The sequence below is a fragment of the Sus scrofa genome, chromosome 3 (assembly GCF_054392235.1).
Source record: "Sus scrofa isolate SSC_HxYL_T2T_F1_AM1 chromosome 3, Sscrofa_HxYL_maternal_Yorkshire_Landrace_v2.0, whole genome shotgun sequence".
In the NCBI taxonomy this organism is placed as follows: domain Eukaryota; kingdom Metazoa; phylum Chordata; class Mammalia; order Artiodactyla; family Suidae; genus Sus; species Sus scrofa.
The window spans coordinates 62,386,238-62,411,267 of record NC_139385.1 but is presented as its reverse complement, the minus strand read 5'-3'; the positions used below and the strand labels follow the sequence as shown (position 1 = coordinate 62,411,267).

At 35.7% G+C, this 25,030-nt stretch overlaps 1 long non-coding RNA gene across 1 annotated transcript in view; it reads left to right on the top strand.

The window, feature by feature from the left end:
• LOC110259973 (uncharacterized) overlaps positions 1-24,484 on the top strand; it is a 179,617-nt gene extending 155,133 nt beyond the window's left edge. The window contains exons 2-4 of the long non-coding RNA XR_002342516.2: positions 13,125-13,240; positions 15,855-15,988; positions 20,719-24,484. This is a non-coding gene — a long non-coding RNA (uncharacterized LOC110259973). The remainder of the gene's footprint in view (positions 1-13,124; positions 13,241-15,854; positions 15,989-20,718) is intronic.
• The last annotated feature ends 546 nt before the right edge of the window (positions 24,485-25,030 follow it).

Genomic DNA, 25,030 nt, shown 5'->3' with positions numbered 1-25,030 from the left:
TGCAAGATTCCATGATCAATAAAAAATTTCTAAGGCCCACAATATATCACATTAGGATAAACTTCTTTAACAGGAATGGAATGGAAATTGAGTTCAAGAAGAGAAAAAAACAGCATAAAATTTCTGACTATGAAATAACATCCTATGCATATATTTTTTTAAACAGATGATGGTCCAAGTCAAATCCCTCTGGTATTTACATTTCATTGGATACATTTTAAAGCGTGGTCCAGCGCTTTCTTTTTTAAATGTCAATATTCACCATATACCAGAAATTACATTCTTTGAAAATATTTAAATTGATGACAAAGGATTTTGCATATTCTAGAGGGTACATAGGTTTTCAAATTTTTAGGTGTTATATTAATATCAAAAAAATAAATGGAAAACCCCTGATCTATCGTGCAGTCTAACAGTCCTAGACTTCAGGGCAAAACAAGCATCCTTTGGTTGTCTGGAAGAGGCTGATCAGGCACTGGCATGCAGCTCAAGTTATCACTAATTTCACAGAGCCTGAGCCAGGCTTAATAAGGGTAATCACTAATGATGCTAGGCTGCCTCAGAACCGCTGCCCAGAAGAATATTCTGCCTTGTAGCATCACAGTGAAAAGCAAGTTAGTACTTGGGCTTTTCTCAGAAGTGACTCAACAAGATTGATGGTTAACAAGATTAATGGTTAAATTTCTTACAGTCCTGGAATAACAAAAATGTTGATATTCTCGTAATGGACACTATTCTTGCTCCACATCCAGGTAAAAGCACAAATGCGTTCACACACCAAAGTTTGCCTAATAGTTTCAGGGGTTCCTGGATGTGATGCCCAGGTTTTCATAGACCAAATTTAGGTCCCGCAGCTATGTGAAAAAAAAATCCCATCTTCCAACTCCTTTCAAAGCCCCCTTCCCTGTACATTGTGAAGATTCAGTATTTAGCAAATAGTTGTTGATGATTATATCAGATATTTATCTTCCTTCACATTGCTTTTTGATCATCATTTTCAAACAACCTAAATTCAACGTGAAAAGAATCACTTTGGAAGGGATAAATTCCCACTTTCAACATACCTCTGAAAGCATTTTGTAATAGACCAAACTGACTGAGAGAACACCTAGCAGGCTTAGCCTCATTCCATTTTGAATACCTCATGAATAGATTTTTGCTTTCATACTTCAAAATATTCTTGTCTCAACTCAGAATCAGACTTTCCATGAGGCATTCATTTTTTGCAGTTTATTAGTTCACATATTCTACGTTGAAATGATTTAACATCATAACCATCAAAAATAAGACAATAGAGGAAAGAAAATCACCTATGTGCTTCTATTAACTTTTTCCTCCCTGGCTTAGTTTCAGAGGTTGCCTCCAACTAGAGGTTTTTTTCATTAGAACCCATATCTCAATTTTGACTATAGGAGGTGCTGGTTAGATAAGCTTATCTGCATTTCTTGGAGAAAAGAAAAGTTTCATATGAATTGTAGGTTTGTTAATAGTGATACTTAAATGTATAATAGTATAAAGGCAAATTATTTTAAAAACTATGTTTTTCTGAACTGTAATGTCCTGAGGATCATTAGGTATAAAGTCAATAAAAGCAGTGTATTTTCTGCAATCAAGATGAAAATATTTTTTAAATCTTTTACGGTTTTTTGTCACATACAGACCTCCAGAAATAGTCAAATTCACACAAAATAGTTGTTCTTTAAAAAAGCAGACTGCACAAATCTCTTATAAAAACACACATTGCTATTTCCACCAAGTAAAAGGTTGATGGTCAGTCACCTGTACCCCTTTGTCTGAGAAAGTTCCAGAATTCCACACTTGTGTATGCAATAAGCAAAGGCTGAATCCAAGTCTATTTGCTAGTTTAACTGCAATTATATTCTACTTATTTTAGGTGACCACCTAGGAAAATTGCAGCTAAGCTGGGCTGACTTCTTTTAAATGCAAAATACAAACTTATAGGATATTAATAGCTAATATTGATTATAAACTGAAATATTATTCATAAATCATAAATAATCAAGTTATTATTTATAAATTATTATAAACTGAGTTATCATAAATATAATATTGGTTATAATTGAGTGCCTAACATGTGCCAGGCTTGGCATCTTACTTAATCCTTGTAACGACCCTATGAGGTAGGTGTTATGATCCCATTTCACAGATATATGGACTCGGGCTCAGGGAATGCAACTTCTTCCAGTCACACAGCAACAGATGGAATCAGGTTTCAAAGGCACCTGGTCTGGCTCTCAACCAGTTGGTCTTTAACTATAAATAGAGCGTAATTAAAATTAAAGAAACTTTGAAATGCGGTTTCTCTCTTTCACAAGCCAAATCTGCTCCAGACTACTCTGCTTTGACCAACCATTAGAACAACTGAAATTGCAGCATTTTTAATCACAAATGACTTTGATCTATAAATGATAACCACATTATTAAATTTGTTGATTATTCTCTCTTTAGGGGCTACAATTAATATTTGTCAAAGCATCACCCTTACACAGGCGGAAAGTTTTCATTGACAAAACTGAAGTGACAGCTACCACATTCTACACACAGACACTAAATAACGCCTGAAGTATCATGAAAATGTGCCGAAACAATTAACCAAATGAAAAGCGCTGCCAAGTCCTGTCTCACTGAGGAAAGATGGCTTGTAAGAGAGTGTGAAGGGATTACAAAATTACAATTAAGAAATTCAAAAACTTAAAATTACTGTTCCTCACATTTTAATGCTTACGTAGCAATTGAAACATTGGGGATATGACTTGCAAATACCATATTCTTAAGGCACTTTAAAAACACACACACACACATGACATTACGTCTACTTAAGTTAAAATTGAAAATTAGAGGAGATATTTTCAAGCTTGGGAGATGGAAGTAAAAATCTTAGAGCGAGTTAGGAAATAACAGGCATTTCAATATTTCAAATATATCAATGAGTATGTCAATGACTACTTCAAATGAGTACAATCAGTTCAAATATTCTTTATTTTATAAAAGAATTACACAGGGAAATTCATTTCAAATGCAAAGTCTCCCAGAGGAGTTAAAGGTTATTTAGTTGAAATATAACACTGAGGGGGAAAAAAAAACGACAACTTTACTTGTCCGCAAGAGTGCTAAAATACATTTCAAAATAGAGCAACTGGGCTAAAATTTTAAATGTCGATATGATTCCTATGTGAAGTTATCATCCAGTGATTTATGTTGTTAGGGGAACTTTCTATCTGCGCAAGTTGTCTAAGATCAGCCTACCTGCAGAATTCTAGTTTTAAACTTAATCTGTTTCACAGGTTGTATTTGAAACTCCATTATGACATGCAGTGTTTAACAATTTTCCTAACAATATCGGCCCACTGTACCTGTTCGATCTACTTGTTTGGGGGGTCAAAGGATTTCTGAACGGCTATTAATGTCAGATGTCTCAGGACAGGGAATTCCTACCTTCCTCTCTCATTGACAGTAAGGAAAACTCTGTGGATCTCTTGCTATTTGGAGAGAAATGTGTGTCCTGTTGTCCATGAGACATTTAAGAAAGTTTCTTGAAAAATACAGAAGAGAAGATGAAGCCGTGAATTCAGGATGCTGAGTGTTAAGATCTTGTCTCTGCACTCCTCTATGACTTTCTCTCCCTCTTCCTTCTTCCATGTGGTGTCTGGAGCTGCTGCTACAGCCTCAGCTCCTACTGGATCCTCTGGCCAGCCATGGGGAGCTCCTGTGGGCACCCCAGTTAGACCTGGTCCAGGTAAGACCAGGGCAAGTATGCGGGGGAGACCTCAAGAAACTGAAAGATGCTGCAGTGTACTGTGAGTCTCCGGGGTTTTACAAACAAGAGCCCTTTGTTGTTGCGGCTGTTTCATAAACGTCAGGAGAGCACATTTTAACAGTTTGAATTTTTTTTATCACCTGAAATACATGATCAAAAGTGAAAATTCAGGCCATTTGTTATGTCTCTACTGACTTCTACAGATAAACATTTAAGGAGGGAAATATGAGAATTATCATTTATGAAATTAAAAACACAAAGTAAGCTGAGGGTAGACACAGACTAACTGATTTTTAAACAGTGCAAAAGCTTAGACTTTAAGTTATTTTTAGAAAGGATCATAGTGGTCTCCATTCCTTAAAATCTTAGCCTCAGTCTTTTCTATGTATTTGGAATTTTCACCACGTTTCTCCACACAGTGAAAATACACAAATGCATGGTCTAAAAAACTGATGGAGTCCTGGTCTCCAATTAAAACCTCCAGCTACCAGTGACAAACACTGATTCTGTTCAGGAGAAATTAATGTTGAGTAAATTTTGACTTTTGCATTTTTATGTATTTATACAGAAATAATCTTATATTGGATTGTTACTACAGCTCTATAGTAAAAAACTACATTAGTCTGTAGCATATACTAAAAGTAAGGTAATATATTTTATTCTTCACTTATTTTCATTTCCACTTGTTAGAAATAAGGATGTTTTTAACCATTGAATTATTATTTCATAAATGAAAAAATAGAGTTATTTAGTTTATATCTGTGAAAGGCATGTCCAATGTTAATTTTTTAAAAATCATTACATACATCAAAATAGTATAGATACGGGGAAAAAATCTAAAATTATTTAATAATTTATGATATTAATTTTAGATTCAATATTGTTGGAAGAATGAAATTCAAATGATTATATAAACTGATAATTTCATCTGATTTACACCAAAGAGTTAATTCATTTGTAATCTTAAGTTGTGTTTAAGGGAAATTAGGAAATATTTTAAAATTCACATTGAATCCAAAATTTTCAAGCTTATAAATTCAGACAGTCTCACTTGAATCCTCAAATATCTTAATTTGCTTTGAAGAGAAAGTATTTTTTCTTTCATTCATATAATTCAAAACAGCCAAACAGATTCTACTTCAACAATTTAAATGATTCACATGTGAGAACAAATATGGAAAATCTAAGCCCCAAACAAAATTGCAGACTTAAATTATAATGATAATTTAAAATGTGTGTAATATAATTATAGTATAGGGTCTGCTATAATGAGCTCGGCGATACTATATCTACATCAAATGTGTTAGGACGGTGATATTAGATATGCCTTTCTCTGAGCATTTTTTTACACATTTCTGAATTATGATACCTGTGCCAGAATCAGCCTACTGTATCAAGGATTTTTTGGATGGAGAAATGAATTTTTAAAATTGTCAAAACATGATAGAGCAAACTTCCATTTTCCACATAGGATGTACTAAAATATGAATATCAACTATATGTGAATTTTAAATGTATAAAGATAGTCATGTATGCAAGTTGAAGCATCTTCTAAGACAAAGCTAAAAATATATAAATCAATAATTTAGATTGAATAACTTTTAGTAGTCAAAGAAAATTGAAGATTATACTTAATTATGAGCAATAATTAATCATGATTATGCCCTTCCACATGCATGCTTAATTGACCTTTGTATCCAAAAATATTTTCCTTAAACATATAAAAAAAATGCAAGCCACAATTCAGACCCTCTTTTGATAATCACACTTTTGTCAATTATTAAATTTTTACTGTGTTGTCAGATGGACACATACACACCGTTAAAGCATTTAAAAAAAGGCTTAGTACAGTAACAGAAAACTACTATATAGCCAGTAAGGTTTAAGGTGAGTAATTTTATGACAGAACTCATGAAGAATTATTCTATTTATTGTTTGATAGGGACATGCAGCTTAAATTTAAAAGTCATTAATTCCAGATGGAGGCAGAAAAGCGATACACTTCTTATCTTGAACAGTTATGGACAATGCACAGCAAATTCCAGGAAAAAAAAATATGACATAATATTCAAAGGTGTATATTCAAATAGTCAACCATCCATCCATCTGTCCACTGGTCCATCTCTCCATCAACCAACAATCGAACAAAGAGCTACCAGAAATGAATAACTGTAAGGACATGACCCTGGAACTGGTAAGATATGATGGGTAGAGCTTATCCCCTAGTGGTGAGACATGCAGATAATTAACATACAGACTCTGGTGCAATAGTGCTAAATATATAGATTTTTTTTTTTTTCCTGTGGTGGCCCTTAGAAAGGGGTGACAAATTCAAATTGAGTTAGCAAGGGAGGGTTCACAAAGGAAAGAGGAAGTGAGGAGTCTTGATAGACAAAGTTCGGTGCCATTCGTAGCAGGCAAGCTCCAGAGGTCACCCTATTAGTCTATCAATTCCTAGCACAGATTAAACTCATAGTTGGGTCTCTGTAAATATTTACGCCGTAAATAAGGAGAGCAGAGCTATCCAGGCTGAGAGGAGAACACGTGAGGCTAAGTCCAGGAAGGAGCTACAGGTGTGGCTGGAATATGCGGTGAGCTGAGCGGTATAATGGGGGAGGGGGGAGAGGGGGATGCACACAGAAGAGCCAGATGGTGAATCATATGGAAATTATGAAAACCGATGAGATAACATCTCCTCTGCTTTGAACTCTGCTGAAAAAGACGAGATTATGTTTGGACACTGAGACATGAATCAATCAAAAGAGCAGAAAAGATCAGTACAAAGACAGGAGAACGAGGTCTTTAAATAATGCATATTTCACAATATCTTTTCTTCCCAGTTCAAAGAAGGCTTGGTTTTTCAGAAGTAATTGTGCTACAGAAATAAACCACCTTCGTAGGCGCAAGTAGCATTTTCCTTTTTCTTAGTAGCTTTTTAATAATGATGCAATTCGGAATAAACAAATAGCAGATCTATGTCTGCAGATCTGTATTATTTCCTACTCCGTTCTCGTTCTCGGTAGGAGGTTCCCCTTCAGGCGAAGCCTGCCGGGGTCCAGGGCCTGGCTGCCAGGTGTGGACCTTGACTGATGAGGGCACTGTAACCTGCTGACCCCACCCCCAGGCCTGGTTTCCAGGCTGCCTTTTTATCTCCAGTCCTGCCTTCTCTTTCACTCTTTCTGAGAAAGAAGCCCGAGGAGCCCTGAGCAGATGGTTGGGCTACTGTCCCCATGCCCTGCCCCGAGGGTGGACTTCCTGGCTTACCCCTTCTTGTGCCCGTTGACCCTGACTTTGGATTCTGATTCAAGTTGAGGTGGCACCTCCTCTCTAGGTTCTGATTGTGGCTGGATTTGGGGAGAACATGTCAGGCTTCATTTACCTTTATTTGACATTCTGACCTGGGCTCTCAGACATTGCCTTCTCACCTGCAAGGCTGACACTGAACTCCAGACTCAAGAGCCTGTGGGTTTTATTTATTTACTTAGAGGTTGAAATGGGTTTTGGCTCCTAAGAAAGACAGTCTGGACAAAGACATGTGTCTTATACCTTTCGGACTCCTGGAACCCAGCTGTGCTGGGTGGACATTGACACTTTCAAGCCCTAAGCCTGGCCCCCTCTGTAGCAGGCAAGCAGGTCCTTCTCTACCTCCAAAAGAAGCTTGATCTGATCATTACAAAAAAATGCATTTTCTATCAAAGCAAGTGTGCTTAAAATCAGATTACCCTTTAAAAATTAAAGTGTTTAAAAATCCTGACAAAGAATCTTGAGTAAAGACATTTTTCCTAGCCTATCTCCCTGCAATTTTGGATTGTACAGCTTAAAGTTATATATCAACACAAGCTTAGCCTACTCCTTCCCACTAGAAAATTCTTTCTCAAATCCTGCTGCTGCTTGTGGTGAGAAATATGTGCTATAACTCTTTTACAACGTAATAGAAGTTTTAAGTCAAATTATGCTAATTTTTATATAAATAGATACAAATGAAGGGGGGGGTACTAAGATGCAGTATGAATCTTGCCCAAGCTTCTACACTGCCCTTATGGATGAAGAAAAAAAAAAACAAAAAACTTTTTTTTTCTAGTTAGGAAATGAAAAAATGCAATGTTTGCCAATTGACTCATTAATATTTAATGAGTATTATTAATGAAATTAATATTTGAGAAATTCATCCACTAGAAAAATCACCTCTCTTCCACTTTTCCAAGAGTTTCTAACAAAAATTATTTTATGAGTGTATCAATTGTATAAGATCTTTTGCTCTTGCCACTGTATTCTATAGACACAAAAATTGCTCATGTAGAATAGACCACAGAGAACACAGTTATTGCATAAATAATCCAGAGTTTTCCAGGGGTTTTCAGGTGTTTCAGCAGCATGAATACATTTTTTTTCCTTAAATAGCAGTTCTCCTTAGTTAACTACTTAACTCCTTAGTTAACTCCTGCTGTATCTTGAAATGTATTTTAAAACGTCAAATGACTCTCATGGCTCTTCTGAAATATGTAAAAGGAGGTTTTTTTTTTTTTTTTTCCCCACATCAAACTGCCACTTCTATCTTAGAGACAGTTTTAAAGTTTCTAAATACTGATCTGTTTTTTCACCACTGTAGCTACCGCCTCTATCCCACTATCCCAGGACATGTGATTATAATTGACTTGCTTGGAGAATGGTAGTTAAATGCCAAAAGAAACCAATGACAAATAAATGATACGTAACAAAATGTATAGCGAGTATGTATCAAACTGACTCCCCTCTCCTTTCCCTTAAAAGTATATGTGTGCTCAGTGTCTCCCTCCTTCCTTCTTTTCTCCCTTCTTTTCTTTCTTTTGATGTTTTGTTCTGTACTGTCTTTCATTCTTTCATTCCCTTCTGCCTTTTTTCTTCTTTTATTTGTTCTTCGCCTCTGAGTCCTTTGTTTCAAAGTCTGGCTCATTCTGGCTCTTCCAACCTCAGGCCCGCCATCCACAGCACTGGATCTGCTTTCTTCCAACCCTGATCCAGGGGGACAGATAGATAATAAAGAGAGGAACAGACAGTGGAAAAGAGATAGTTCATTCTCTCCTTAAGTATTGTCATGTCATGCAGCTGTAGCTGTTTCGTGCCCAGAGAGTCTCATGGTGCTGTTAAAACTTCAGGGAAGGTCAAGAGGCCAGATAGCTGCCGAATCCATTCTTGGAAGTTTTTGACCACCAAAAAATACAAGTTGAGAAGTCTTTGGGGATCATTATCTTTCTGAATCACTTCTTAGGCAGATTTTGAAGACATCAAATGACAAAGTTTAATGAGTTGACCTAGGAGGTCATCTTTTCTGCATATTTTTATGTTAAACCTTCCATTGGTGCCAACCATCTGTCTCATGTCTGCTTGGTTGAAACTGGTGCCATAGTCTGTTGCATAAGTGGTGCCTTTTCTTCCAAGTTCCCTCTGACCAGAGTCGTTCCCATCTATGGGAAACTCCAACCTGCTTAGCAGACATTGCCCCCCCTGCCATGGGTACAACTGTGTGCCAGTACGTAGCCAAACTAGCTTGGATGTATGTAGACAAATTTACAGTATTGTTTGGTTGTGATTTATGATTTGTTTTTGAAATTGCAAAATCACTTTGATGTGAACTGCTGTTCTCCGAACCCGTTCCAGATGTACTTAAAACTCCAGATTTGTCGAACAAAAAAAAAAATTTTTTTTTTTAAATAGTAGTACCTAATTTTAAAGGAAGGAGAATTCATCAGTACTTTGGGTCTGGCAAATTATCTTGGACTGTCTTGCAGATTTTTTCGGTGCGGCAAGATCTGTTTGGCCAAGGATTTCTCTCTTAATTTTTAAACGAGTGTTTCGGGGGAAACTTCATCCATATGTTTCTGGTTCGCTGCCTCTTAAATCGTCAAAATGTTGTTTTCCAAAGGCTTTTTAGTGCTGAAAGAGGTTTATCTGACACTATACAAGTTCTCAAAAAGTGTTTCTTACCTCCAGTTGTGGATCCCACTGGACATGAACTCAAACTCCTAGAGTTTGGTTCTAAATTTAACTTTTAAGAAAGCTTGACTGAAACCCAAAGCAGCCAGTCTGCAGTAAGTCCTTTGGAAAGCACCATATTATTGGAAGAACACATGTGTTGAATGGGACGTACAAATAAAAGCCCACCAAAAAGCAAACTTTGAGGGATTGATGGCAAGCCTTTCGAGGAATGACTGTTGTATACATTTCTATTTGATTAGCTCTCTTTTACATGTTAATTCCCCCAGCCACTCCTCCATGGCCCCACCACCCCATTGTATCCTGGGTAACTCCATTTCATGTGTAAAAAAGGAAAAAAAATTAAGAAGTATTATAATAATTGTGTGAGAGCAAAAAGGATAAGGAAAAACACATAAGAACTTACTGTCTAGAATGCATCTCGTAATTTCCATAATTCTCTAAAAAATTTCACTCCCCGCCAGTATATTTGATTTAACATCATCCAAAGTGTAAGGTTACGTGGAATAAATAGCTAATTGGGTTAATTTAATAGCAGGTTAAATCTTTCTTTTATTTTGTCTAAAAGGCACATTAAAATAGTGCAATTTTCAAGTGGTCTTGGAAATCTAAAGTAGAGTTTCTTGATAAAAAAATATATAGCTTTCCCACTGCTGGGTTTATAGTGGGAGTTGCTGGCATGCTTCCAGTTCACCGCATGAAAATCTAAGCTGCCTGTATAAGTGCAGAATTTAGTGTTGGGTCTTAAGGTTTTGTTTGGCGTCTTGCCAAAGATGTTATGCATTTAGCTGGGAAAATTGCCTAGAAGTTAATTGAGAGGAAAACACTAATATACAACCTCCCCCCCTTAAGAAAAAAAAAAAAAAAAGCCATGGATATGCATACGGTGCTGCTCATTGATAAGATTTGTATACAATAAAGACTCAGAGTAAAATTGATCCCAAGATTGCTTAAGATGGATTTTCTCTGATTACCCAAGCACCACCTATCTACTCCTTTGTGAATGTCCAAAGTTTCCCTAGGATCAGGGTGTCCCCACAGCGCCTGCTCATTAGAGGCAGGGCGTCACTGGATGTCCCTTTAAAAATGTTACTGACTACAGGATGAGTGATTATTCTGGAACTCAGGAGAGGATATATATTCATTCCACCTCTTAATTAAATTTTAAGGGGACATTTTGATGCAGAATCTCAGTCTCTTCTCTCCAGAGGAGAGGCGTAGAATTGACCCTAGCTCTTCCTGCCTCCCCCCTCGCCCCCCTTCCCCTCTGCCCCAGCAACCCTATCCTCACCAGGGACCACCAGCACCTCAGGTCTGGTCTCTTCAGGGCTGAAGGAGGGTTTCTCATTCGAGAGGTTATGACATTTATTTTGTCAACCGTCTCCGGACCTGAATTTTGCTACCCTCGGCAGATAGCCCATGCTTTCTCTCCCATGCTTTTTAATCCATTGCTCCCCTTTCATCTGTGATCATTTTTCCATCTGTGGCATTCCCACCCCCCACTCAATTTTTCTTTTCTAACCAGTAATTATGACATTGAACTGCAGGGGTTTCTAAGGAGTTAACAGCTATATTGCCTTCTTCAGCATGAAAGTACTGAGGGTTAGGTGTAGATGTCCCTTTACTGATCTCAGTAGATAAAACGGATGGGGAGACCCCACCAACACCACCGTGCCACATGAGTAATTAAGTCATCGCTCCCAGCACCTTCCCATCATCCACGCCCTCCTCCTTTCTCAGTCCCTTTAAGCCTTGGATAGAAAAATAACACTTCTCAAAACTGGAGTCCAGCCTGAAGCCAGAAAGCCCTGCTCTTCAATGACAGAGCTCACGGTTAAGTGGGCTCCTTGGTCACTTTCAGAGCTTTTCTTGGCGGTTCTCACTGTGGTCTTAGAGAATGGACTTGGAGGGGGAGGGCAGGAAAGACAGAGGAACAAAGCTGGGGGGCGCGCTTCAGGCTAGAAAGTGAGGGAAAAGTGATCCTTTAATTAAGATGAGGTTTCTTTTGTACCTGGACTGTATCTTTTTGATGTGTTAGGATAGAGAGGACAGGACTGGAGCAGAAACAATGAAAGTTTGCTACTGTATGAATTCCCTCTCCTTAGCCTTAATCCTGTCCTTATTGGGGCCTTGGGTGGAAAGCTGATAATTTTGGTGAGCCCGAAAAGAAAGGCTATGGCTTGAATTCCTGCCACCATCCTCTGGATAATGAACAGCCCTAATGAATGCGGGTAAGTGGTAGGAATCTGTGACCAGCTGCATCGGGGCAGGTAATACAGCTCAGATTTAATTGGGAGCAGGTATTGGAAGGCTGTATTACTTTAATTGGTGAGGGGTTCTCTAAATGGAAAGGACAAAGTATAATGGACAAATTGTGCAGTACAATAGCACTTAAGCTGGGATTGTATGCATTCGTTAATCTGCTGAGGAATGAGGCAATTCTAAACAATTTTCTCAGTGAAACCAACTCCAGAAAGCTTGTCCCTTTTGTTCTCCCTTGGGAAAATGTAAGATTGAAACAGAAAATACCTTTACCGAGGCAATCATTTGCCACGTGTGGAAAGCGGATACAGCTGTAAACTATGAAAAAGGGATCTTTGTAGTACAATAAAGGATGGAAAAAGAGATAAAGCTTGGGATAAGAGTGGGCCTGTCACTGCATCTAAAGGAGGAATAAAGTGATGGCATTTACAGTGACAGATGAGACTCTAAAGAGAACGCAGGACAGTTGAGAGAGGGAAATTTGATATTTAAAAGAATGGGCAGCAATAATTAAAAGTAGCATTGCATTAAACTGTTACGCATATCATTAATGACAGAAGGAAACTGGTGTCTTTTAAAAAGTTAATGATTCCTATAAAACCATTCTTGAAACCTTACACTTTTAAAAGTCCCTATGAACAGAAATCTGGCCTCACAGGTTGTATTTGCAATATCCAACTTTCCTTAAAAATATAAAAAGTAATTCAATTGGCACTATACAGCAGTGATTGTGTGACATCATCCATGGACGAGTGCTCCCGTTCTGGGCTGCTAAGGAAAAGGATGGACAGAGACCAGCCACAGAAAGTTGCTATAAAAGGCCCTCTTATTGATATGTGGGCATTAAATGAGCCCACGGGACATGCATTGCCAAGCACACGCTATTGCCTTGTTTTCCTGTCGTAATTTATATTTGACAACATCCAAGAGCATATCTATGGAATGGCATTTATGAGGAGAAAAAAAAAATTGCTTCCAGATTTGTGGTTCAGTGACCAGCTCTGATGAGACTGTTTAACTGGATTTTCAACTGGTTTCAACGTAATTGTCGAAGAACCATTGTACTTGAGCTCTTTTAATGGAGCTCTTACACTTGTCTATTTCATTACAGGTGGGGAACCTGGGAAGATTGAATGTCCTCTGGAGTCCACGGGGGTTTCCAGGGGGAGAAGCAAAACAAAACGGAGCATAGCGGCACAGTGGGACAGACTTTCCCAAGATCCCCAGGTGAGTTTCAGGTACCCCCTAACATGAGGAGTGAGACGGGTTCGGCTTCCCACTGGCTCTAAAGGCTGAATTACCTTACCTCGGCTATTGTTTGCGGCTAGAGTCAAAGCTACAAAGCTACCGTTGAGATAAAGGATTCTTTGGAAGGAAAACTAAATTGCTATCCACACATCTAGATCCACATACTGGACAGCACCTACTAGGCTCCAATCTCCTGAAGTATAGACTAGGATGAAAAAAGCCCCTTCTTTGTGGGAAATCATATTTATTCTAAAAGTAGAGTAAGACCTGTTCCAGCCATGGATGCATAATGTCAAAATTCTGCTTAAAATGCAGTTGAGATGCCATAAACTATGAGAAAACCAAAAAAAAAAAAAAATCAGTCACCCCCAAAACATGTTCACAAAGTATGACTCTTGGCTAAGAGTCTCGCCATCTTAGCACATCTTAAAATGTTTGTAATCATGGTGATTCAAATTATGACTGGGTTTTCCAGTTAAAAACGAGTCTATCAAACCCTTTGAGTAAATGGGAGAATAAAGAGTTTAAAATCTCAAGTTATTATGTCAGTAATTGTGATGTTTGGGGTATCACAGTACTTATTTATACTGAAGATACATCACCTATGCTTTTAAGTGTATGTGTCTGTGTGTGCATACACACACGTGCCTATGCATGTAGTCTCAACATGATTGAAGTTGGTGAAATTTGACTATGTTATATACAATGTCACACTTGTATACAACTATGTATACTATGTTGTATACAAGTGTGACAAAAACTCAGGTAAAAATGCAATTAAAACAGGTCAAGTGTCTGTGGAATACCGTGGCCCTTCCCCCAGCCCCCAGAATTAAAACAAAGTAGTCTTGGAGTTCTGTGGTGGCTCAGCTGATTAAGGATCTGCCATTGTCGCTCCAGTGGCCAGGGTCACTGCTGTGGCAGGGGTCACTGCTGTGGCACCTGTTCCATCCCTGGCCCGGGAACTTATACATGCCACAAGTGTGGCCAATAAAAAGCCAAAACAAAATAGCCTCCAACCCCACCCCAAAAGTATTCTGCTGTCCTTTGCTTTCCCCATGCCCATTTCTCCTCACCAAAAGGGTAGGGAAAGAATGTCTCCCTCAGTAAAAATGCTATGCAAATTGTAGATAAAAACCATTCAGCATTGGGAATATCGACTTATACAAAATTCCACTATCCTGGAGCTATTTACACTGGCAAGTGAACAATAAAGAAGAATCTTGATACACGCACACACACAAAACCACATCCATGGAGACAAATACACACATACAAGTTCATTGAATACCTACTGTGAGTTATTTAATTCAGCTCTTTGACCTTGTGTTCTTCTTACGAATAACAAATTCAGCAATTGGAGAATCATTTCTACAACATTTAATTAGAAGCTTAGCAGCCATAAATATCCACGAAATAGAGATTTTAATTACATTTGGATAGGGAAAATCTTACAGATGCCATTGTATCCTTTTCTACCATTGAGCTATTGAAAAATATAGTCATCAAGTAGAGAATCAAAATAGAGGGCTAATAAAACTTGGGAGTTTTATGAGATAAAAATCCTCTGTAGGCAGATAATGTCTCCTGGGACTTTTCCATCATCCTTTCAGCTGCAACTTAAGACAATTCTGAGGGCCACAAAAATGCTCATTCCCTGCTTTCTCATGTGAGAAGATGTAGAACATTTAGGTTTACATTTGATGTTTAATATTTATCACTTACGATATCCATCTATACAGAAAGAGAGAGCTGAATACACAAGTAGAAAAATATTATAGTGAAATTTCCGGCTTATTTAAGTAAATGGAATATATGCAAGAGAGGTCCTAATTTTAGGAGGCCTATTACCACTTTCAAGTAGAATAAGGGATAAAAGAGTTAAGGAATCTCTTTGAAGAAGCTTCATGTTCTTAAACTTTTCTGAGCATCTTGTGTATAGCCATACATGTCCAATAAATTAAATTATAAAGCAGCGATGTTAATTATTATTATTTGTGCATTTAGCTAAGGTGTATATAGATGTATAAAAATACATTACTTTAAGTTATGCATATATGTCTGCCTGAAGCATTTAAAAATGAATTGTATTCATTCATCGGCATTGGATAAATTCCCTGAAATCTCGGAAAGTGAATATTTACTGACTGTTCTATTTTGACATTATTCAACTATGTCTGGAGCATATACAAATTTTGTGCTTTTTATGAGATGTAATTAATCAGTGAAATGAAAAGAACTTCCCATGGGAAATACCCTTCAACTGTTTGGAATAGAAATGGAAACTTGAGAAATGAAGAGAAAATGAGAAAAATATTAGAGCTTCTTTTTGGATGAAAGAAAATGTTGGGAGTTGCAAATGAGACCTCCTGCATAAAATTAGAAATCTAAAAGTTCTGCTCACTTCATAAAAAAGGCAAATAAAATACCCACTCTGCCATCCTACAGTAGGAGAAAATAAGTTTTCACTTTTCAAAGTTTCAGTGTGGAAACATTTTCTATGAGAAATAGAAACACTAAATGTATGCCATACTCAGTTTTGAGGACTGGAATTCATTTTAACTTGGGATGTTTTGCATGTGTATTTCTCCAGCTGGATACCCCAAGAGATCCAGCAGAAGAAAAACCAAAGCTGTATATGAGATAATTCTACAACACAGGGCATCCAGTTTACCTATGGAGAAAATGAAGCTAAGGGTGAACTCATGATTTAAAGATACAAACCTGGTAAGAAAATATGCCAGCATCAAGAGACCAGCAGACACAACAAATAGGAGCATTGCTATTCCCAAATGCCTAAATTAATATTCTAAAATAAATATTCTGAAAGTGAGAATAAAGTAATAACGTTTAAAATAATTAGGGAAATAAACATTGGAATAGAAATCACAATGAAAGAATAGTGGATTATAGGGGAAAAAATCTGAATTTTTGAAGAACCACATAAAATCTCACCATTATAGTACCTGAACTCAATTAATAAACAGAGAAAGAATACTTAAACCCTTAGTTTCAAGAAATGCCCATAATATGTGTGTTCATAGGAAAACAAACTAAAGAACTTATTAAGATTTTATGTTTTATTTTCCATAGTTATTGAAATTTAAAGAAAGGCAACCCAAACACAATAATAAGTAATCACTGAAAACATCTAGTAACAATAAAAAGAAGTCATGAAATCATGAATGTGATAATAAAGAGTTTTGGCCCTTTCCTAGAGATCTTATATGATAACAAGAGAATAAAAATGAAGGTTTCTAGACATGTCAAAAGGGAATCCTTAGGAGAGTGATGTCAGCAAAATGGCTTACTAGGAAGTTTCATGCTTTGTTTTCCAAACAGAAATAACAATAGCAAATAACAAGAAACTACATGAATCAACCTGGTAGGAGCTCTGGAATACTGTCAAATGTTTATAACTATCAAGCAAATGCTTGATCAACAAAAAGCCATCTTCAAAATGTTAAGCAGTTTCATCACATTTTTACTTTGTTTTTCCTCAATCCATTTCCAGCACATAGCAGTTTTGATCTTGAGCAATGGAAGTCTGGTTCCCAATCACCATCCTTGAACTGGAGGGAGAAGCACAGATGTTGTTTGCAAATTACTATGTATGTTTATTCTAACCTGGCTGGGAGTACATTAATAGCTGACTCGCTCATCTCTGTCTCACAAAACTTGGAACATAGGTAGGAAATTTTACCAGAACTGCTCATAAAAGCTACAAGGGACAACACATCTAGAACACCTATGGAATTTCAGATACAGGAGAATTTGGAAAGTCATGCACATGCCTAGGCAAGAGGCATGCTCAAATGACCTGAGAAGACCTTAAGCTTTCACTTCATCCAATCTCTAGGTTCATAGCAAGCATAGCTAATCCACACAGAACTAGTCTTTAAAGACTGAGAGAGGTGGTTGTATTATTATTATTATTATTATCATTATTATTATTAATGATCATTGTTTGCTTTTCTCTTTCAGCTCCTGACATTCAAGGAAATCTTTCTCAATACATTTGCAGAACACAGCTTAAAACAAACAAACAAACCAGCAAACAAACAAACAAGCAGACAGACAAAAAAACTAATAGTTCATACATCAAGAAATAGTCTTTAATGAAATGTTTGGAAAATCTCAAAATAACAGCCTTTAATAATCAAAACAACAGCAAAAACCAAACAAAATACAGAAAACCCTAAGGAATTGATAGAATCTGAAGTAAAACGTCACAAAACTCAAATACCAATTGTCGACAACAACAAATCACAAGGAATACAGAGAAATAGGTTTTAGTTTATTCAAAAGGACAAAATAATTAAAAGTCCCTGGGATAGCCCAGATATTGAAATTAATAAAAAAGACTCTGAAATAAGTGTCTTAAACATGCTTAAAGAACTAAGAAAAAATAAGAACGTAATATGTTAATAAGAAGACAATATCAACAAACAGATAGAGATTATAAAAAAAGAACCAAACAAAAATACTGGAGCTGAAAATTTCAATAAATGAAAACTTCTCTAGAGAGGTTCAACAGAAGATTTTAAGAAGAATGGGTGAATTTAAAGATAAGACGATTGAAGTTATTGGGTCTGAGGTGCAGAAAAGAAAAAGAATAAACAAAAGTGAACCAAGACTAAAGGGCTTGTGAGAGGGACACCATCCACCTAACTAACATGCACAAAATAGGAGTGGCAGAAGAAGAGAGAAAGGGGAAGAAACATATTTCTTCAAATATAACCAGATATAACCAAATAGGAAGAAATTCATGAAATAAATTATTGAATTTGAATTTCTACAAATCAAAGAAACTCAGTAAATTCCAAGTAGAATAAACTTTAAAAAGACTCTGAGACACATTACAATCTAATTGTTGAAAGATAAAGAGAATACAGAATTTTAAATGTAGCAATAGAGAAGAAATAAGACATGTTAAGTGACTCTCAATGTGATTATCAGTCAAATTCTCATCAGAAATCTGGAATATATATATATTCATTCAGGGGAATGATATATATAAAAGGCTAGAAGAAGAAAAGAAAATGTCAATTGAAAATTCTATATCTGGTAAACCTGCCCTTCAAAAATGAGGGTGAAAGTAAAACACTCCTAGATTTAATTACCACTAGACTTGGCTTATAAGGAATCATAAACAGAATCTTTTAGGATTCAATAAAAAGACACTAGACAGTCATTTGAAGAAGTATGAAGATGTACATTTCTGTGGTAAAGATAGATGCATGGGCAAGTAAAAAAATGCCACTATTATCATAACTTTGATTTATAACTCACTTTTCACTTTCTACAAGGTTTAAAAGACAAAATATGAAAAAAAATATAAAATTATGTTATTAGGTACACAACATAAATATATGTTATCTATGACATCAAAAATATAAAGGAAGGATGGAACTTTATAGGAGCCATGCATGCATTGAAGTTAAGTTGATACTAATTAAAATGAAGAAATTTTAATTTTAGTATGTTATATATAGTCTCCATGGTAACCACAAATGCAATATCTATAAAGTATACACAATAGGAAATAAAAAGAGAAGAAAGCATGTTACTAAAAAAGCCCACTAAATGTAATAGAAGGCAATTACAGAGGAAACAAAGGACCAAAATATTTAAAACACACAGAAAACAAATAGCAAATGTTAGAAGCTCTTCCTTATAAGTACTTTCTTTAAATTTAACTGGACTAAACTCTATAGTTAAAAACCATAGATTATCAAAGTGGATGGAAAACATGATACAACTGTCTTCAAGGAACTCGCTTGATATCTAAGACAAATAATTTGAAAGTGGAAAGAATAGAAAAAACATCCAATGCTAATATAAGAATAGCTACACCAATATCCGACAAAATAGTCTTTAAATAAGAAGGTGTTACAACATATAAAAGGAGATATTATATAATACTAAAAGGTCAATTCACCAAGAATATATAACAATTGTAAACATATATGCACCAAATAACATAGCCAAAATATGTATGATGCACCACTGACAGATTTGAATGGAGATATAAGCAATTCTATAATAGCAGAAACTTTAATACCTCTAATATTCATTTAAAAAGAATAATGAGACAGAAGATCCATAAAGAATGAGAGGACTGTAAAGCTGTAAACCATTTGGACCTAATAGACACGTACAATCATTTCACCTCAAAATAGAAGTTTACACATTTTTCTCAAGTGCATAAGAGATATCCTCCAATATAGAACATAAGTTAGTCAATGAAAAATACTTTAAAATTGTTTAATGTTTAAATTGAAATCAAAGTATCACTTTTGATCACAATGAAATGAAGCTAGAAATCAATTTTGAAACTGCAGAATTCAAAAATTTGTGGAAATTAAACATAACATTTAAACTACTAATTAAAGAAAAACAAGAAGGTAAATTAGAAATTACTTTGTAATAAACAAAAACACAGCATACCAAATTTTACAGAATGCAGTAAAAGCAGTGCTAAGAGGAAAATTCATAACAGTAAATGAATACCGTAAAAATATCTCAAATTAGGAGTTCCCATCGTGGGTCAGTGGTTAACGAATCTGACTAGGAACCATGAGGTTGCGGGTTCAGTCCCTGGCCTTGCTTAGTGGGTTAAGGATCCGGCGTTGCCGTGAGCTGTGGTGTAGGTCACAGATGAGGCTGTGGCTCTGGCGTAGGCCGGCAGCTACAGCTCCAATTCGACCTCTAGCCTGGGAACTCCATATGCCGTGGGAGCAGCCCAAGAAAATGGCAAAAAGACAACAACAACAACAAATATATATATATCTCAAATTAATAACAGAATTTTACTCCTTAAGCAACTAGAAAAATAATTAAGATAATAAATTAAAACACAGGATAATCTCCATTAAAGTAAAAATTTGACAAAGTTCAATATGCTTTTTTGATAAAAATACTCAATAAACTATGAGAGAAGAAAATTTTTCTCAATATAATAAAAGCTATAAAAAAATCCCATACCTAAATCATATTTAATGGTGAAAGATATTTTTCTTCATTTAAGATCATAAACAAGACAAGGATGCTTGCTTTATCACTTCTATTCAACTTAGTATTGAAAATTCTAATCAGAGTTGTAGGCAAGAAATAAAAGGTATCCAAACTGAAAATAAAAAAGTTAAAAAAATCCTATTGGAACTTAATAAAACAAATTTAGCAAATTTGCAGGACGTAAAATTAATACACAAAAATTGATGGTGGTTCTATATGCTAACAATGAACAATCTGAAAAGGAAATTAAGAAAATTTCATTTACAATAGCATAAAAATACTTAGAAATAAATGTAAACGTGGAAGCAATGCACTTGTACCTCCTTTTTGAAGAAATGTCTACTTAAGTACTTTGCTCATTTTTTCCCCATTTTTTTATTACTCAAATGAATTTATCACATCTATAGTTGTATAATGATCATAACAATCTGATTTCACAGGATTTCCATCCCACAGCCCAAGGACATCCCCCCACCCCCCAAACTGAGACCACAAGTTTTTCAATGTCTGTGAGTCAACATCTGTTCTGCAAAGAAGTTCCGTCTGTCCTTTCTTCAGATTCCACATGTTGGTATTTCGTTGTTTTTAATGGCTGAGTAATATTCCATTGTGTATATGTACCACATCTTCTGGATCCACTCCTCTGTCGATGGACATTTAGGTTGTTTCCACATCTTGGCTATTGTAAATAGTGCTGCAATGAACATTGGAGTACATGTGTCTTTGTGAGTTGTGGTTTTCTCTGGATAGATGCCCAGGAGTGGGATTGCTGGATCAAATGGTAGTTCTATGTTTAGTTTTCTAAGGAATCTCCATACTGCTTTCCACAGTGGTTGCACCAATTTACAATCCCACCAACAGTGTACTAGGGTTCCTTTTTCTCCACACCCTCTCCAGCACTTATTGTTTGTAGACATTTGGATGATGGCCATTCTGGCTGGTGTAAGGTGTTACTTCATCGTGGTTTTGATTTGCATTTCTCTAATAATGAGTGAGGCTGAACATCTTTTCATGTGTTTCTCGGCCATCTGTATGTCTTCTTTGGAGAATTGTCTGTTTAGATCTTCTGCCCATTTTTGGATGGGGATCTTGTTTTTTTGTTATGGAGCTGCAGAAATTGTTTATAAATTTTGGAGATGAATCCCTTGTCAGTTGATTGACTTGCAAAGATTTTCTCCCATTCTTTGGGTTGTCTTTTTGTGTTGTTTAGGGTTTCCTTTGCTGTGCAGAAACTTTGAAGTTTGAGTAGGTCGTCAACAGTCGTCAGAACTGCATGGTACTTGCACAAAGACAGAAATATAGATCAGTGGAACAGGATAGAAAACCCAGAATTAAACCCATGCACTTACAGCCAACTAATCTATGACAAAGGAAGCAAGACTATACAATGGAGAAAGGACAGCTTGTTCAATAAGTGGTGCTGGGAAAACTGGACAGCCACATGGAAAAGAATGAAATTAGAACACTCCCTAACACCATACACAAAAATAAACTCCAAATGGATTAAAGACCTAGATATAAGACCAGACACTATCAAACTCCTAGAGGAAAACATAGGCCAAACACTCTCTGACATAAACAACAGCAACATCTTCTCAGATCCACCTATTAGAGTATTGACAATAAAAAGAAAAATAAACAAATGGGACCTACTCAAATAATAAAGTTTTAAAATGGGCAAAATATTTGGATAGGTATTCTCCAAAGAAGATATATGGATGGCTAGTAATCACATGAAAATGTGTACACATATTACTCACTAAAGAAGTGCAAATTAAAGAAACAAGATAAATTCATTCCCACCAGAAGTTTTTTTTTTTTTAAAGAAAATTGCAAATAAGAATATGAAGAAACTAGAACTCTCCCTGTTAGTGGTGAAAGCATGCAGTTTCTCTTAGCCACTTCAAAAAATTTTGCCACATAATTTTAAAGTTAACATAAATTTATCAATAACCCACTCATTTCACTCTTAAATATTTTCCCCATCCCTCCCCCACTAGACAAAATATTGTTTTCCTATCTTATTATGGAGTTGCCTATTACTGTGCTTACTTTTTTCCTGTTAATAGTAAGTATGTATTTCAATACCACAATATTCCATGATCGTGCTCAAGCCACCTGGCTTTAGTGAAAGGTAAGTAATATAAGACAGGCATGATAAAATGTCATAGAGATTTCAGATCATGTCCCTTAAGAATACTAAGGAATGGAGTTCCCATTGTGGCTCAGTGGTAAGGAACCCGACTTGTATCCATGAGAATGTGGCTTCAATCCCTGGCCCCTTTCGGTGAGTTAAGGATCCTGAGTTACTGTGGCTGTGGTGTAGGCCAGCAGCTGTAGCTCTAATTTGACCCCTAGCCTGGGAACTTCCATATGGTTTGGGCGAGCCCTGAAAAGAACAACAACAACAACAAAGTACTAAACAATGCACTCAACTAGTGGGACTAAAAGTGACCAAGAAAGGTAGGTGGATATGATCTTGAAGTTTGAGATGGATGGCATCTATTTCTGATATTCATATGAAAAGGCACAGAAGAGAAAATTGCCTCTATGATTAGAAAGCAGCAATATTGCAGCTGTCAATGAGTGGGTCTCTGAAAGAGCAGTTGTGATAGTTGGACAGGTAAATTGAGACTTGAACTCCAACTAATCTGAGAACATAAGACCCTTCTTGGGAATCTTTTAAGGGATAGAAGGATTCATTACTTTAGAATTCAAACAATTATATTTTTGAACAGGGTATTTACATACCACTGTTATTATTTCAAAGGTTCTTGAAGCTCTATTTTCCAATAAACATATGTTTGATTCTGTTGTGAATTCTTATTTTACTTACATAGAAGTAGTTAATTTTTGTTATGACAGGTATTTGGAAATAAGCACAAAGCAGCATTTTCATGTATTTGTGATTTAAAAATTAATATGCAATGTTTCATTTTGGTCATTGGTAAAAGTAGTATAGAACTTCTTAAATCATTGAGGAATGAGAATAATGCAAATTATCAAAGAAAAAGCAATTCTCAGGAGTCCTGTGTTCTTATCTTTCTATCACAATTTAAGAGAACATTCTGTCTCCTGAAATTGCTTTTAAAAAGAGAGAGAAAAATAAGATGAGCTGTGGTTTATTTGAGGATAAACTATCCATCAAGAACAAGCTTTCCTTTCCAAGAACAGATCTATGTTATTTTGTATTTTTAACTAAAAATGAAAATTCTATTATTTCCTTTACTATGTCTTTGTGAGAACCATAAAATATCACTAAAGAAGGAAATTTTTTTTTATGCACATGAATGATTTGAGTGTGTAAAATCTTTAATTATCCTCTAAATGCAAGTAAGGATATATTTTTCCCATTACCTATTGAAGAATATTTTTTTCAACGTCTGGAATAATTGGAATTCTCTTTAACTTATCATTATCTTTCAGTAGAAATTCCAATGTAGCAAAAATTTAAAAAATAGGGAAAGATGCTATTGTATTTCATTCTGGTTTTCATCTTTATTTTTATGATTATAATTAATTATTTATTACAGATAATAATTTCAAATGCTGTATTCTTAAATATATATAATTTCTAACTTTGACTGCTTAATTAGTGTATTTGCAGATTGCTTCTGAAACAAAATTCTATATACCTTGTCATAATCTTTCTCTCCGACACTGGGGCCCCAAACTCAAAGTGTTTTATCACATTTTCTTAATTTAATTCTCCCACTTTAGATAAGATAATAACAATAGCAACTAGATTGGTAGGTGAAGTTAGCCTACTTTTAGCATATAGGTGTGCGCTTACTAAGACAACTGTTCTTGATGCTTAAATAATTTTGAAAAATCCTTCTGTGATTTTGTGATTCCTGAGAGGACAGCCTTTTTACCACAAAATTTAGTCAGTGTCTGGCCTAATTCAAAAAAACAAAAACAAAACAAAACAACATTTATTAATTAAGCTGGTCTCCTATTGGGGCTTCTTACAATTTTAATGAATTTAAGGGAAAAATACTGAGCAAGTTGCCTTACAGAGTTTTGATCCATGGTTTAAATATATATTTAACTATAAATGTGGACTATTCAAATTGAACTTCTGCCTAAAAAGTTAGTTAAAACAAATTTACTTTATTATGTATAGAAGTGATATTAATTGAATGCATCAGTGTATCTATGGTAGGTACTAAACAGATTGAAAACAAAACATTAAAAAGAGAAAAAGCGAAGATTTTAACTAAGAAAAGATGCATAATAAAGCAGTGAATTTTATAACAGAGGATAGTATGAATTTATTCAGTGCTCTTGGAAGATTTTCATATATGTTGTTTTAACAGGTTCTACTCACGCAAGACAAAAATTCAATTCAGTTTATTACCAGTTAGCATATCATTTCTAAATGAAGCTCATTGCAATCTAAAATGGGTCCTGCAAGGAGCTAATGAGCAGGCTCCTGCCTGATATTGACAATTAATCAGGCATGAAAGCATTTAGGATCAAGACCCATTGACAAGCATGAAGGCTCACACAAACTTCAATGAAACATGATATGTGAATATATTTGTCTAATTGTATATCTTTTTTTTTTTTTTTTTTGCACAAATTCCCACCAAAACACTTCATTATCTACAGAGGTGATGCATCCGTTTCAGAATCCGTAGGAAGCTTTTTGGTTTGCTGTAACCATATATAATGGATTGAATGTAGAGTTATTAGGCTTTGTTCCCAGTTTTCCCACTTTAATTGCTATAGCAACCTGAAGCCAAAGTT